We start from the raw sequence: 12,078 nt of genomic DNA on the forward strand, positions 1-12,078 counted from the left end.
TGTGTTTTCTGTGAGGCAAAAGACTTAATGAGGCTAGGCGATAATAACATACCGCGTTAACAAGTAATTATTTCGTTTACAGTATTTTCCATCTACAGGTAATCCAACGAGTTGAGTAATTAAAGGTTTGCCAGGTTCAGGTAGGAGTATAAAGGAGTTATAGATTAAGGGATTTTCAAATTAAATAATACTGAATTAGACTTTTTAGACTTTCTGTGTGATTTTCAGTACAATAAGATAAAAATTGAAATTCTAGTTTGATTTTAACATTCTACTGTAGTTTAATGTTTAATAATCTGCGTTATTATTTTACTGTGTGAAGAGAAAGTATGTACTTTAAATAATTTGAGTATTTTTAATAAAATGGCATTGACAAATGATGAAAGTTTGGTAAGAAATAGATTTTAACAAAATATTTGATACGTAGTTTTGTGTCGATCATCGTTAATATTTAAGGAGTGAAAACACAAAATTACGGGAGTTTGAAGGATGATATAAACTACAAATTGTGTAGATACTTTTTAACACATTGATGGTCATGGTGATCATCGGTGATCGATGCTTGGTTTCCTGGTGATGATGTGAAATTCATCAATGATCTCCCGTAAAATTAGTTACTGTAGTTCGTTCAGATGAAAAATCATTTGTACACTTTTCACTTTTATTTATCACGTAACACAAAGTGGAAGTATATCGAGGCATATAATAGGTCAGGGAGATTCATTGAAATTTATCGATAAAAATAATCAAAAAGATATTTTCAATGTATTATATAATAATATTTAATTTTCGTTCACTACAACGGCCACGAACAGGATGATGTCTTTTATCAAGACATGACCTTTGAAAATGATTTTTTTAACAACACATAACTCCTAAACTTTTACACATTTTGACTTTAGAAAAGTAAAAAGCAGCATCCAAATTTTTACAAAAATATTTTCAGAATAAGCCTAAAAATTGCCGTTCCAAATGAAAACACCGCCTTACGGAAGGATACCACCTAGAAACGTCCTAAACATAGGTAAATTTTAGGAATTTTTTTCTTAATAACTACTAAATGAAAATTTCTGATATTTCCTGGGTATATAACTATGACTTTCTGTTTTATATTTATATCTTTTTTAGTCAAAATGTTACGAAATGGCGGATTTATTCGTTAGCTTCACAACTCTTTTTCGTAAAACATCCATTGTTGGCGGACTTGGTTGCAAACAACTGAAACATCCGAAGACAAAGATGTTTCTAGATTTGTAAATAGAAATATATTACCTAAAATGCAGCTTAAAACCTGCTTCTACCCTAAAAAAGTAGATTCAAATGTTTATAAAAAATTAAGTAATTGAGACGTTGAAAAAACCACGCACTATATTGTACAGTATTGTATATAGAATATTCTCTCCAAAATTGAAAAAGATCAGGCCTGCAGTTTCCGAGATCTCGTGTTCACTAGTATGAAAAACATGGTTTTAAGAAAATTGTGGAAGAGGTTTTAAATTATTCTGTTACAATAGACAGAATTTATTGCAGTGTTACCTTCCGTCAGATATCCCAAGTCAGTATTTCAGTTCTTTTAGCTTGAAAAGACTATTTGTAGTAGTTTTTTGGTTTTTTATTAGAAGTTTCCAAATTTTCTTTCAATTTTCATTTGATTCTGCTGAACCGTTCTTTACTAATCGCTTATCCGTATACGTTGTTATAACTTTGTCGAATGTTTGAATTTTAAAAAATTCTTTTGCTAATATGTTTTATATACTTGATGCTTCAAGAAAATGAAGAAAGAAGAGAGTTAATTTTTTTTATTCATCTAGTTGGTATCCCACCTTAAGGAAGTTGAGATTTCTGTAATTTATACAGGGGAATATTCTATAAGAAAAGATATAATATTGTAATTTATCATTTATAATTCATAAACGTGTTTCTCGAACGCAATTTTTGGGGCAGTTTTCGATATTTAAATATTAATAACAACCGATAATAAGAGATAAATTATAAATAAATTCATCAAGAGATTCGTCAGAATCTACCATGTCTACTAACTAGAAAGTAGCTTTCAAGCAAATCTATTGTGCATACTATCAATTTTTTGATAACGTGATGCTGTTCTGTTATCATAGATTTTAAAAAATGTTATATTGTACATCTTTCAGGTTATTCTACAATCACTGGAATTGTTTATGGTCACATTTATAGGTTCAGTTTGACAGTGAGTAATATGATATCTGTAGACATTATTTTCTTTCTTGACCTTTATTGATATACTCGTATATGTATGCGGCACAGAAAAGGTAAACATAAAGAGTGCCATAGCGTGGTTTTACACTTCTATATCGGTGGCGATTTGTTAAACATAAAGTCCGCTTAAAGTTAGCCTTAGCCTTCATTTCTAAAGTCAAATTTGTTGTTATTCTAATGTATTCAAGTTTCGTTAGACATATAATAATCAGAATTTCATTGCATACGATTATTGCGATGTTTTTATTAAGTACCATACAACGTACGTATTGGGCATAACAACCAGCCGTTAGTGATTGAATTTTCCCTTTCACTGTGTTTTGAACAATTATTATACGGAAGCAGATGGTTTTCAACTTTTTGTGCCAGCCGTTTTAACACTGATCTGTGGGAGTGGTTACATAGCAAAAGCCTAAAGTCTTCGTTTCAAAGGAGAGGCGATTTAATGTTCTTTTTCTCTTCCTCCTCGTTTCGTTCTTCTGCTTTCTCTAAGCATCCCTTTCCATTGAGGGACACGACCACGTTTTCTTTCTCCGGCGCCGGCGGAAAGCGCGAAACCGTCATGAATATTTCACGAAAGCGACGCGAGGGTGGAAATGGTGAACGGGATGGGTGGGATTTCATCTCCCGTCGCGAATATTAAAATATCGGAAAGGGGTAAATGAAAACGAACGCTGAAGTAACGGCCCCGCTTGTGTCCGATACAGAACACAGCATTGCTGATTTTAATGTGAACACTTGGTAACTTTGCTCGATGCGATTACTTCGATTATTTTATGCATCGTACATCTATGTACTTACTGAATCCTTGTCTCTCATTTTGAAATATTTGTAGCTGTATGTTCTAGTCGTACAGTATGTTTATCTTCAATTACCCAGGGAAGACGCTGGGAATGCCCGAGGCCGCAGAGTCATGGACGACACGGAATTAAATTTAAACACTTGCAATATTATTCAATATTTTCAAAAGGTTTGCTTCTATCTTTTTCGATCATAAAAATATAACTGCATCGTGGTGTTTTTGTTTAAACATAGAATATTGTAAAACAATATTTATTTAACGAAAAATGACACGACACTTCACAAATTACCCGCACATAGTTCAAACGTATAATACCCGAAACTCGATTCACACTCGGAATTTAACCCTTTTAGTGCCGAACAACGATATATCGTCGTTAGCAACACTTGTGAAAGTGTCAACGACGATATATCGTTGCACACACGATGGTGGCTGACTGTATCGCGAGAAAACTCAGTCTCAAAATAAATTTATAAAACGTTATAAATAGTTGAATTTGTCGTGAAAAATCCCATGTGAGGTGATTCACGAATTGAAAAATTGTTTACAGATTTAACCGGAAATCAATTCTGTTACAAACTATCTAAAGAATAATTATACTAATTTCCTTTGACATATTCATAAAAAAAATTCGGAATATAATGTTATAGAAGAATTCAAAGTTGTCTTGAAATTTTTAACTAAAAAATATTACAGCTATATTCTTATAATATATCTTTTCGTGCATAACGTGTTAAGATTAGAATATACGCCACAAACGACTGTGGATTATTTAATGATCTGCTGCAGACAAAATGTCATTTTCCGATTCTTCGTCGCCAAGATCTGAACACGAGATTGTGAAATTTCCAAACACCTAGGTTGGGATATTATACATAATATCGCCAAATATTAGATACAAGAATCCAACGCCCATCTCGTAACACACATCAGCACGAAAATTCAGAAAATTGCAGGAGCTGTATAGTTCAGGTATTCGTGTCCGGTTATAAGGTGCTGGTCATCACAGGGTTTATTCATAGAAAATCGCAACACACAATTGTTAAATGTTACTTACTAAAGTTTTTAGATATAGACTTATACCTCTAACACTTATATCTTACAAATTTTTATGAGCAGACTTACTTCCCTGAGAAAAATATCAAACAATCGCACTATTCAACAACATGCACTCAGTGTAAAAATATTCATACAATAAATAAGTTTAATAGAAATATAGAAGAATATTTTTTCGTAACAAAGTTGTTACAGACAAAGACTATATAGATATGTACATATTCCTTAAAGTCTCTAAAATATTTTAAAACAAATAATGCAATATTTATATCCTATGTTGAAATATTAATTAATATCTGAAAACTAACAGATACATATGCGTAATTAGTATTTGTACAGTTACAATTTAATGTAAAGAATGAATAAGACTTTTCTAATTTAAAAAATAGAATATCATTAAGTATCGGTATTTTAATATTTAGTGGGATTCCTCTTCGATTTTATTGAAGACGTCGCAATATTAAATTTAGCAATTTGGAATATTATTCCATTCTTCTAAAAAAACTTCTTTTTTAAGGCCTAACGAAATCTGACGTGCTCTTATTTTTCGGTTTATACGGTCCCAAATATGCTCAATAATTATTATATATCTAGGAACCATGGAAGTACTATTAAATATTTTTGAACATTTTATACAAATCCAAGTTCGTGTATTAACAGCACAATACTATGGATCGGTATCTTGCGCCATGCTGAAATTATTTTCCAAATCCATTCTTCGTACAGGTTGTTTTTTTAAAGTATTGATGTGTTTCTTATGATCTACAGTGCCAACAATAAAGTAAAGGGATCCTACATCAATGGCGCTTACACATCCCCAACTAGAAGGGATCATGTTTTATTGGTATTTTGGGATCACCATGTTTTATAGTAGGCAATAAATTTTATTTTTTGTATTGTATACTTTTTCTGCCACTCTTATCTATTTTTGTTTTATTACATGTACATTTACTTTTATCTATAAGGTGACCTGTCTCCAAAATTTGATTAGCATTCTTACTTTATTAATTTCATTTACGTGGCACATTTTACGAGCCTGACTTCTATGGTCTCCTTTACGAGTATTTTGTAGAAACTTGTGGGCCATAACACTACTCATGTCACTATGCAACTCATTTTTCAATTTTACAAAGATCTTCGTTTTTTACGTTTTAGGATTACTTTTCTTTTCTCAAACTATCAACATTTGTTGCGTTAATTGCGAAAAATTTTCTAACTTTTCTTAAACAACATTATTCTATGGACCTTCCTGAACACAATGATGTAAATTTTAATAACTTCATAGACAGTTGAACATGTTTAAACAATGCTGTTAGGCAAAACAGCAACCGGAACGCACAAATTTTTGCTGATATTTTTTAATTTATCTTAAAATATTCCCTCATTAAACACTAAGCGTCTAGGAGAAAATCTAATTCCAGCTTGCAATAGAGTAGATATCTACTTTGCGGAATCCGTTGAAAAAAGTTCCGAGACACATTTATTCAGAATGGAAAATAGTTGCACAAAGCACAGGATCCTGGTAGTGCATATCAATGCCAATGATTGTCTCTCCTCAGCGCAATGTTGCCGCAGCTAGCCGGTTTATCCATATAAATGTGTTAACTTGCTTTACTTAGATATTTTTGTATTGTCTACATCTTCACATTCCGTCGTTGTTTATGTATTTTTCTGCAAACAAAGGCTGCATCTGCGTTGCGCTGAGTCTTGATGAATTATGCTATTTATTAGGAATATAACCATGAATGAATATAATAATTGATAATAAACAAAGAGGAACTGATGAAATTGATTTTACATTATTATTCGCTTCATTCGCTGCTTCGTTCGCCATTCTTGCACGAATTGCATGTAATAACAGTGGTCATATGTTGTTTGCATACTGATTTATTGCAACTGCCGCATCTTGGAATATTGGTGTACTTTTTACACCAGCGGGGGTAGTTAAAAGTTAAGAAAGATCGAAAGGCGTAGGAGTTTTGATCTTTTAGGCAATATTACCCTGCTTGAATAGACATGTATCAGAGATTAAAGAATGTCAGTAAGAGGCAGTATTATAATTAAGAAATAGTTTAGAAATGAATTTAGAAGTTATGGGTGGATTGACTTTGGCATGAATGGCACAACTAACCTGATCCTTTCATTCACGCTAACAATCGCCCTTATACCCTAAGACAGTCCCCTTTCTGTGTATGCGTTTCTTTAAGTAATCTTGGATCCCCCTGTCTGATAAGACCCTTTTTCTGCTCCTCGTGTTTCATAAAACTCTTTTAAAAACTACATTATATTTTACATAATACTACCATATACTTATCAACTAAATTAATAAAAAATGTAAATTTCTGTTTCTTTTTCATTATATATCATTTTACAGGACGTGATGATAGAGCGTATACAACATACCAAACTGAGTAAAAATTCGCCAGTAAACATGAATCCAAAGCTCAATAGTTTCCGAGATAAAAATACGTAGATTTTGTCAAAGAGAAGCGTATGGGGGTCGAATCAAAAACATCGTATTATCTCGAAAACTATCTGTGATATGAACAAATGTATTACACAAATGATACTTGCTAAGGTCACATTACAACTCTTAAATAGAATCCCATGGTTTCTATTCTATATTTTTGAAATCGACATTCAGATATTTCCGAACCATAGGAATAAAATGTTTCGCTTAACACGTTCGATACGAGCGTCGCATATTTGTGACGGTCGTAATCCTATATTTTACGCAATGAAAATGAAATTAATCCTATGAATATTGTTATGTAGTATCCAAGTCACTCTTTAACTGAGTTTGCATGTCTTTTCAAATGTCATGTATTCTTCTTGTTGGGGTCACGGTCTATCCCGTGAATGATTTAGAAATCGCGACTTAGCAAAAAGATTGGACTGTATTTGAACAACTTAGTCGGGTTACAAGTTTTCTAAGTGTGACTCTCCTAGTCGGTGGTTCCTTTGCGAATGAATTTGGAACTCGCGAGTGTTTCTCAGCTCCCCCTTGGAATTTGCAATTGTCCACTGATTGGTTCTTCCAATTTTTGGAAAAGTCCAATCAGCGAACCTAGGTTAGAAGACACACCTTCCTTTACGCCCTCGGCGTGTTTCCTTGAGGAAGGGGTCGCGAGATTTTCCAAGGGGGGAGAGACGCTAGAATTCGGCGGTGGTGGGCGACACATCTGGTCAGCACCAGAGACGGTTTCCTGACCCTGCATCGGCCGCGGAAACCGTTGGGTGACCCATGGTTCTCGCTGACATGCTCAGGCCGTGAAAGTTTACAGCAGGGCAATAACTATTGAGACGAACGGAAAATACGTGTAAGAAACTAAGGGTATCTACAAATGCTATGACAAAAGAGTAAAAATTTTAAAGAGCGTGTCATCCGGCGAGTGTCGTCCAAATGGCAAAAAAAAAACTAACTTAACGAATTCTCAAAAATTCTTGTATTGCTGGCATAATCTCATATTTGTTAGAAAATCCTTCAAATAAGCAATCGGTGCCAGTCAAAAATGCTTCTTTTAACAATTCTCCACTTGAAAAAGCTTTTTTTTTCTTTTCGAGTATGTGAGAAATTTCGAAAGAAGCAACAGTGGCATTTTTAAATTTTACCACAGGCATTAGTTCATTTATTTTCTTCTTTCTTACTTTAGATTTAAGTCGATGACTCGTATTAAAAGTGGCATGAATTATCTAAAAGTGGTGTTCAATATTATGTTTGTTCGGCACTGCAATGCTACTGCCGCATATCATGCCGTATGATTCCTCCCAATTTTGGAATTAAAATAACAAAGTATTTAAAAATAATGAAGCAGGAATCATCATATATTAAAAATACGAGCATAAACTGCTGTTCACAGACGAGATTTCTTCACGTGTATTTCAAACTAAAGGGGCAAGTGCGATAAGTCGCGTCCGTTCGTGATGAACGTTGATACCACGGTTTCGACCGCTTTTGTTATTGGTAGATTCGCATAAACGAAGATCGCAAATAAAACAGAATGCAACGAAATTAAACATCTGACTCTCGTTTCCATCTTTTGTTATTGCCGTACGCCGCATAATTTATTTTTATCGTGGTCACACAGCAGTGGGCAGACATAAAACAATCGGCAGGCGTCATGGTGCCAGCGGGCATAAGGTTGGAGACCTCTGCTTTAGACAGTCCGTCTCGCCACTTCTGCACGGGAGGGCAAGGGGATGATCGGTTGAGCAATCGTGACGCTTCAGTTTCGACAGATTCTCCGTAGTGACTCAACCTTGAGATATGGTGGAGCGAGTGAAACACCTACAGATTTCCATAAGAACACGTGGGGGAATAAAGGAAGGTGTATAGCTAGCGAGTGCGATGACTGCGTTCTCAGCTGTGAAACCACGGCTGGATCGATAAACGATATCGTTCACATTTTCAGATAGAAACCCATCGTGTAACAAACAAGGATCCTAGACGTTGCGTTCCTTTACTCGCCCATGATGGTCGCATTGTCCGGCGGCTGCCATCACTATCGACGAACTGGCAACGTTGGATACTGATATCTTGATAACAATAACGTGAAAAATTTCATTCCATAGTTTGGAAACGTCTGAATGTCAGCTTCAAAAATGTAGAATAGAAACCATAAGATTCTATTTAAGAATTGTAACATGACCTTAGCAAGACGTTTCAAGGTCACGTCACGGTCAAATACCTCCCGCCGTGATACGTAGTATATCATACCCTGTAACTTTTGTTTGACACATTTATTCATATCACTGATATTTTTCGAGGTAATTCGGTGTTCCCATTCGGTCCCCATATACTTCTTTTTAATAAAATCTATGTATTTTTATCACGAAAATTATTGAGTCTTAGACCCATGTTTATTGAGGATCTTTTACTCAGTTTGGTAAGTTGTATACGCCTTATCATTTGTAGGGTATATTTTAGAGACCCCTTGTATATCTTATATTATATGCTGTGTAGGCTAAGAGTAATAAGAATGAATAAATATATTCAATGCTCGGACTGTATTTAGATACCTGTATTTTCATAAATCTATACATTGTATAGTAAATACGTATATAATTTAATGCGTTGCGTGCCACGGAAATTTCAGTTATATTTTGCTTATGAACTGTAGTGATTTTTTCATAAAATATTAATTTATATTCAAATTTTTGGTGATTTTTTATATATTTTGATATTGTTATTTTATGTTCTCGCTGCTTTGTAACGTGTACCATCATCAGTGATCATGTGTCCCTTAAAAATATTTTCTTACAGAAAGTGGCGTATACCATTGAACGTGTTGATTTTGTTGCTGTTGCTGCACCACTATAAATTCTCATGAATTATCCCTAGCGGCCAGTAACATTTGTTTATCAGAACCTTGACGTGAAAATTCGAAATTTTGAATAAGTATACACTATATGCGTTAATTAAAAGCCTACCAAGAAAATAAGTAGCAAATTTAGCAATCCATTGCGACAGTAATCCTTCACTTTTCCAAACTGGGAGGCGCGGACTAGTGCGAAAGGAGGCGCGTAAAGTTATTATTCTATCAATTACATTTTTTTCATTTTTGATATGAAATTTGATTTTTGATATGATTGATTTTTTTAAAGGTAGGCGTAGTACAATAAAGTTTGGAAATCACTGGTAGTAGCAAAATTCGAGAATCACTATTTACACTTCATAACTTCATAAACTTCATAAGAATATGATACATGCGAAACAATCAAAAGAACACGATCATTAAAGCAGCATGAAACTTAATTATTTCACTTTCAGGTCATAACTATATTACAATAATTTCGACTCAATTTACGAACACAGATTTAAATTTCCATATATCTAGTAATAGCGAACAAGTATGACCGAATATATGGTCTTATAAAATTCGAAAATTTTAATTGCAGTATTTTGGAATACAGAGGCTGAAATTAGATGATTTTAGACAAATGAAATTTAATTCGTGATTAAAAATGATCTATAAATATAACAAGATACGAGTGCTTAGGAAATTTGAATTTCATCTTGATTCTATTAAGGTGGCGACCTAGGGGGCTTATGCTCTTGTAGACAGCTTCAGAGTATGTACCCTATTTACTATGAACAGCAGCTAATGGAGGCGATAAGTATACTACATACATAGTATGTTTCCAACTCCACACCACAGGTGGGGTATTATGAAAACGTTCATTAATGGTCGTTACTTCTTGGCTTATATTGTAATATCTTGTGTCGTTGCCTTCATCTTGCACACTACACTGCCGCGTGTGCGGTGTCAGAAATGATTAAATATATCGCTATTATTACTATAGATATTTATTTAAAATATTTCTCGACATATTTTATATCTATGTTACATCTTGAAAGACGCTTCTGCAAAGTTTATCATATTTTATGTCATATCATGTACGTATTTTCGTAAATGTAACAATAAATAATTCGTTTACAGCTACAATTAAGTAGACGTTGTTTGAGAAACAATATTCTCCTTATTTATTTTTGATGTGAATAAATCAGATCTGCGAACTGTACTGTTAACAATGTGCTGATGATTACCATAGTAAATAATTATAAATTGAAACTGCCGTGATGCGTGTTCGAATAGATCATGCGTATTTACTTGGTCATTAGTGAAACTCTTGCATATTCAAACATCTACAGTACGTTTTATGGGGATGTTAGAGTAACTAAAATCTATATTTGTACCTATTTATAGACTCTCAAAACATGAAAAGAAAACCGTAAATTTCTTCTGTTTATTAACCCTAATCGGACCACGATGTGACTTTAAGTCACATTTGAACTTTTTACTTAAATTTTTTTATTATTTCGTATTGCATTTCCAAAAGTTCTTTTAGGCTTTTAAAATTTGGGCCCTAGAAACAAAAACAATAATATTTTAGTCATTCCTTTTGTTCTCGTATGTGATTGAGAGTCACATCGTGGTATGATTCGTTATAAAAACACGTGATACGATTGGGGTTAATAGCAGTTAGGGTAAGTAAGTAGGAAAAAGTTCAATTTTTTCACTAACGTATTTGATTTTTGAGTTGCGCATGGTGTCTCCTTTCAAAGATTAGTAATACGCATCATCTTAGGGAAAACAATATTTTATTATATAATAGTGATAAAAACGTTCGAATTGTGTGTTTCAAATGCTTCGAAGGCAACAAATCAGAAAAACAAAGTTTTATGTACAATGATACGAGACCAAAACACTTTCCAAATTTTTCAAATTCGATATTTTAAAATTATCTATTATCCTAGATAAGTATCGACGTAATTTTCTAACAAAGTTCATTTTTCATAAAATTATTTAGGTACAATGATAATTGAAATTCAGTAATACGCATGTATCTGTACAGTATTAATTAGTAGGATTAATGTGCAAAACAAAGAGATAAAGGACTGCTCGGTTTTAACTGTTTCCGTACTTAACGTAATCTGCTTCTGCGCTACACGGCAATTTCGCCCCCACTGCGTAGTTCCACTCGCAGGGAAATAATTCCATTCTTCTAGCATTACCTTTGTCTATTTTTTATCACATTCTTTAATCTTCCCGATGCTTTACATTTGGGTAGTAACTGGCTTGAAAACATTATTCTTGTACTATTCAGAATAATTTACCTTTGATAATTACCTTCTCCAATTGAAAGTAGTATAATATGTTTGTCTTTTGTTTTGTAATAATAATTCTTGTTCTACACGATCTAAATGATGTTTTGCATGGAATTCGCAATCTCTGGGTCAAAATAAATTTTTATTTGAATTTTTCCTACAAAATATATTTTGTAGACATTTTCATATATTTAATATCAATATGTAGTAATAATTCTTGTTCCATAATGTCAACGATGTTTTTCATGGAATTTGCAATCTCTAGGTTGAAATAAATATTTATTTGAATTTTTTCTACAAAGTAATATATTCATATAATATCTATGTATATGTATTACATTAGAATCTTTCGCAGCAGTTGCAATGTTGCACATAT

General features: G+C 33.3%; 1 protein-coding gene across 3 annotated transcripts in view; it reads left to right on the plus strand.

Moving 5' to 3' along the window:
• The window catches only part of Invadolysin (leishmanolysin-like peptidase, invadolysin), a 379,264-nt gene that overhangs the window by 95,093 nt on the left and 272,093 nt on the right, over window positions 1-12,078 (plus strand). The gene's annotated exons all lie outside the window — the stretch shown is intronic.

This window comes from Nomia melanderi, chromosome 2, assembly GCF_051020985.1.
Source record: "Nomia melanderi isolate GNS246 chromosome 2, iyNomMela1, whole genome shotgun sequence".
Lineage (NCBI taxonomy): Eukaryota > Metazoa > Arthropoda > Insecta > Hymenoptera > Halictidae > Nomia > Nomia melanderi.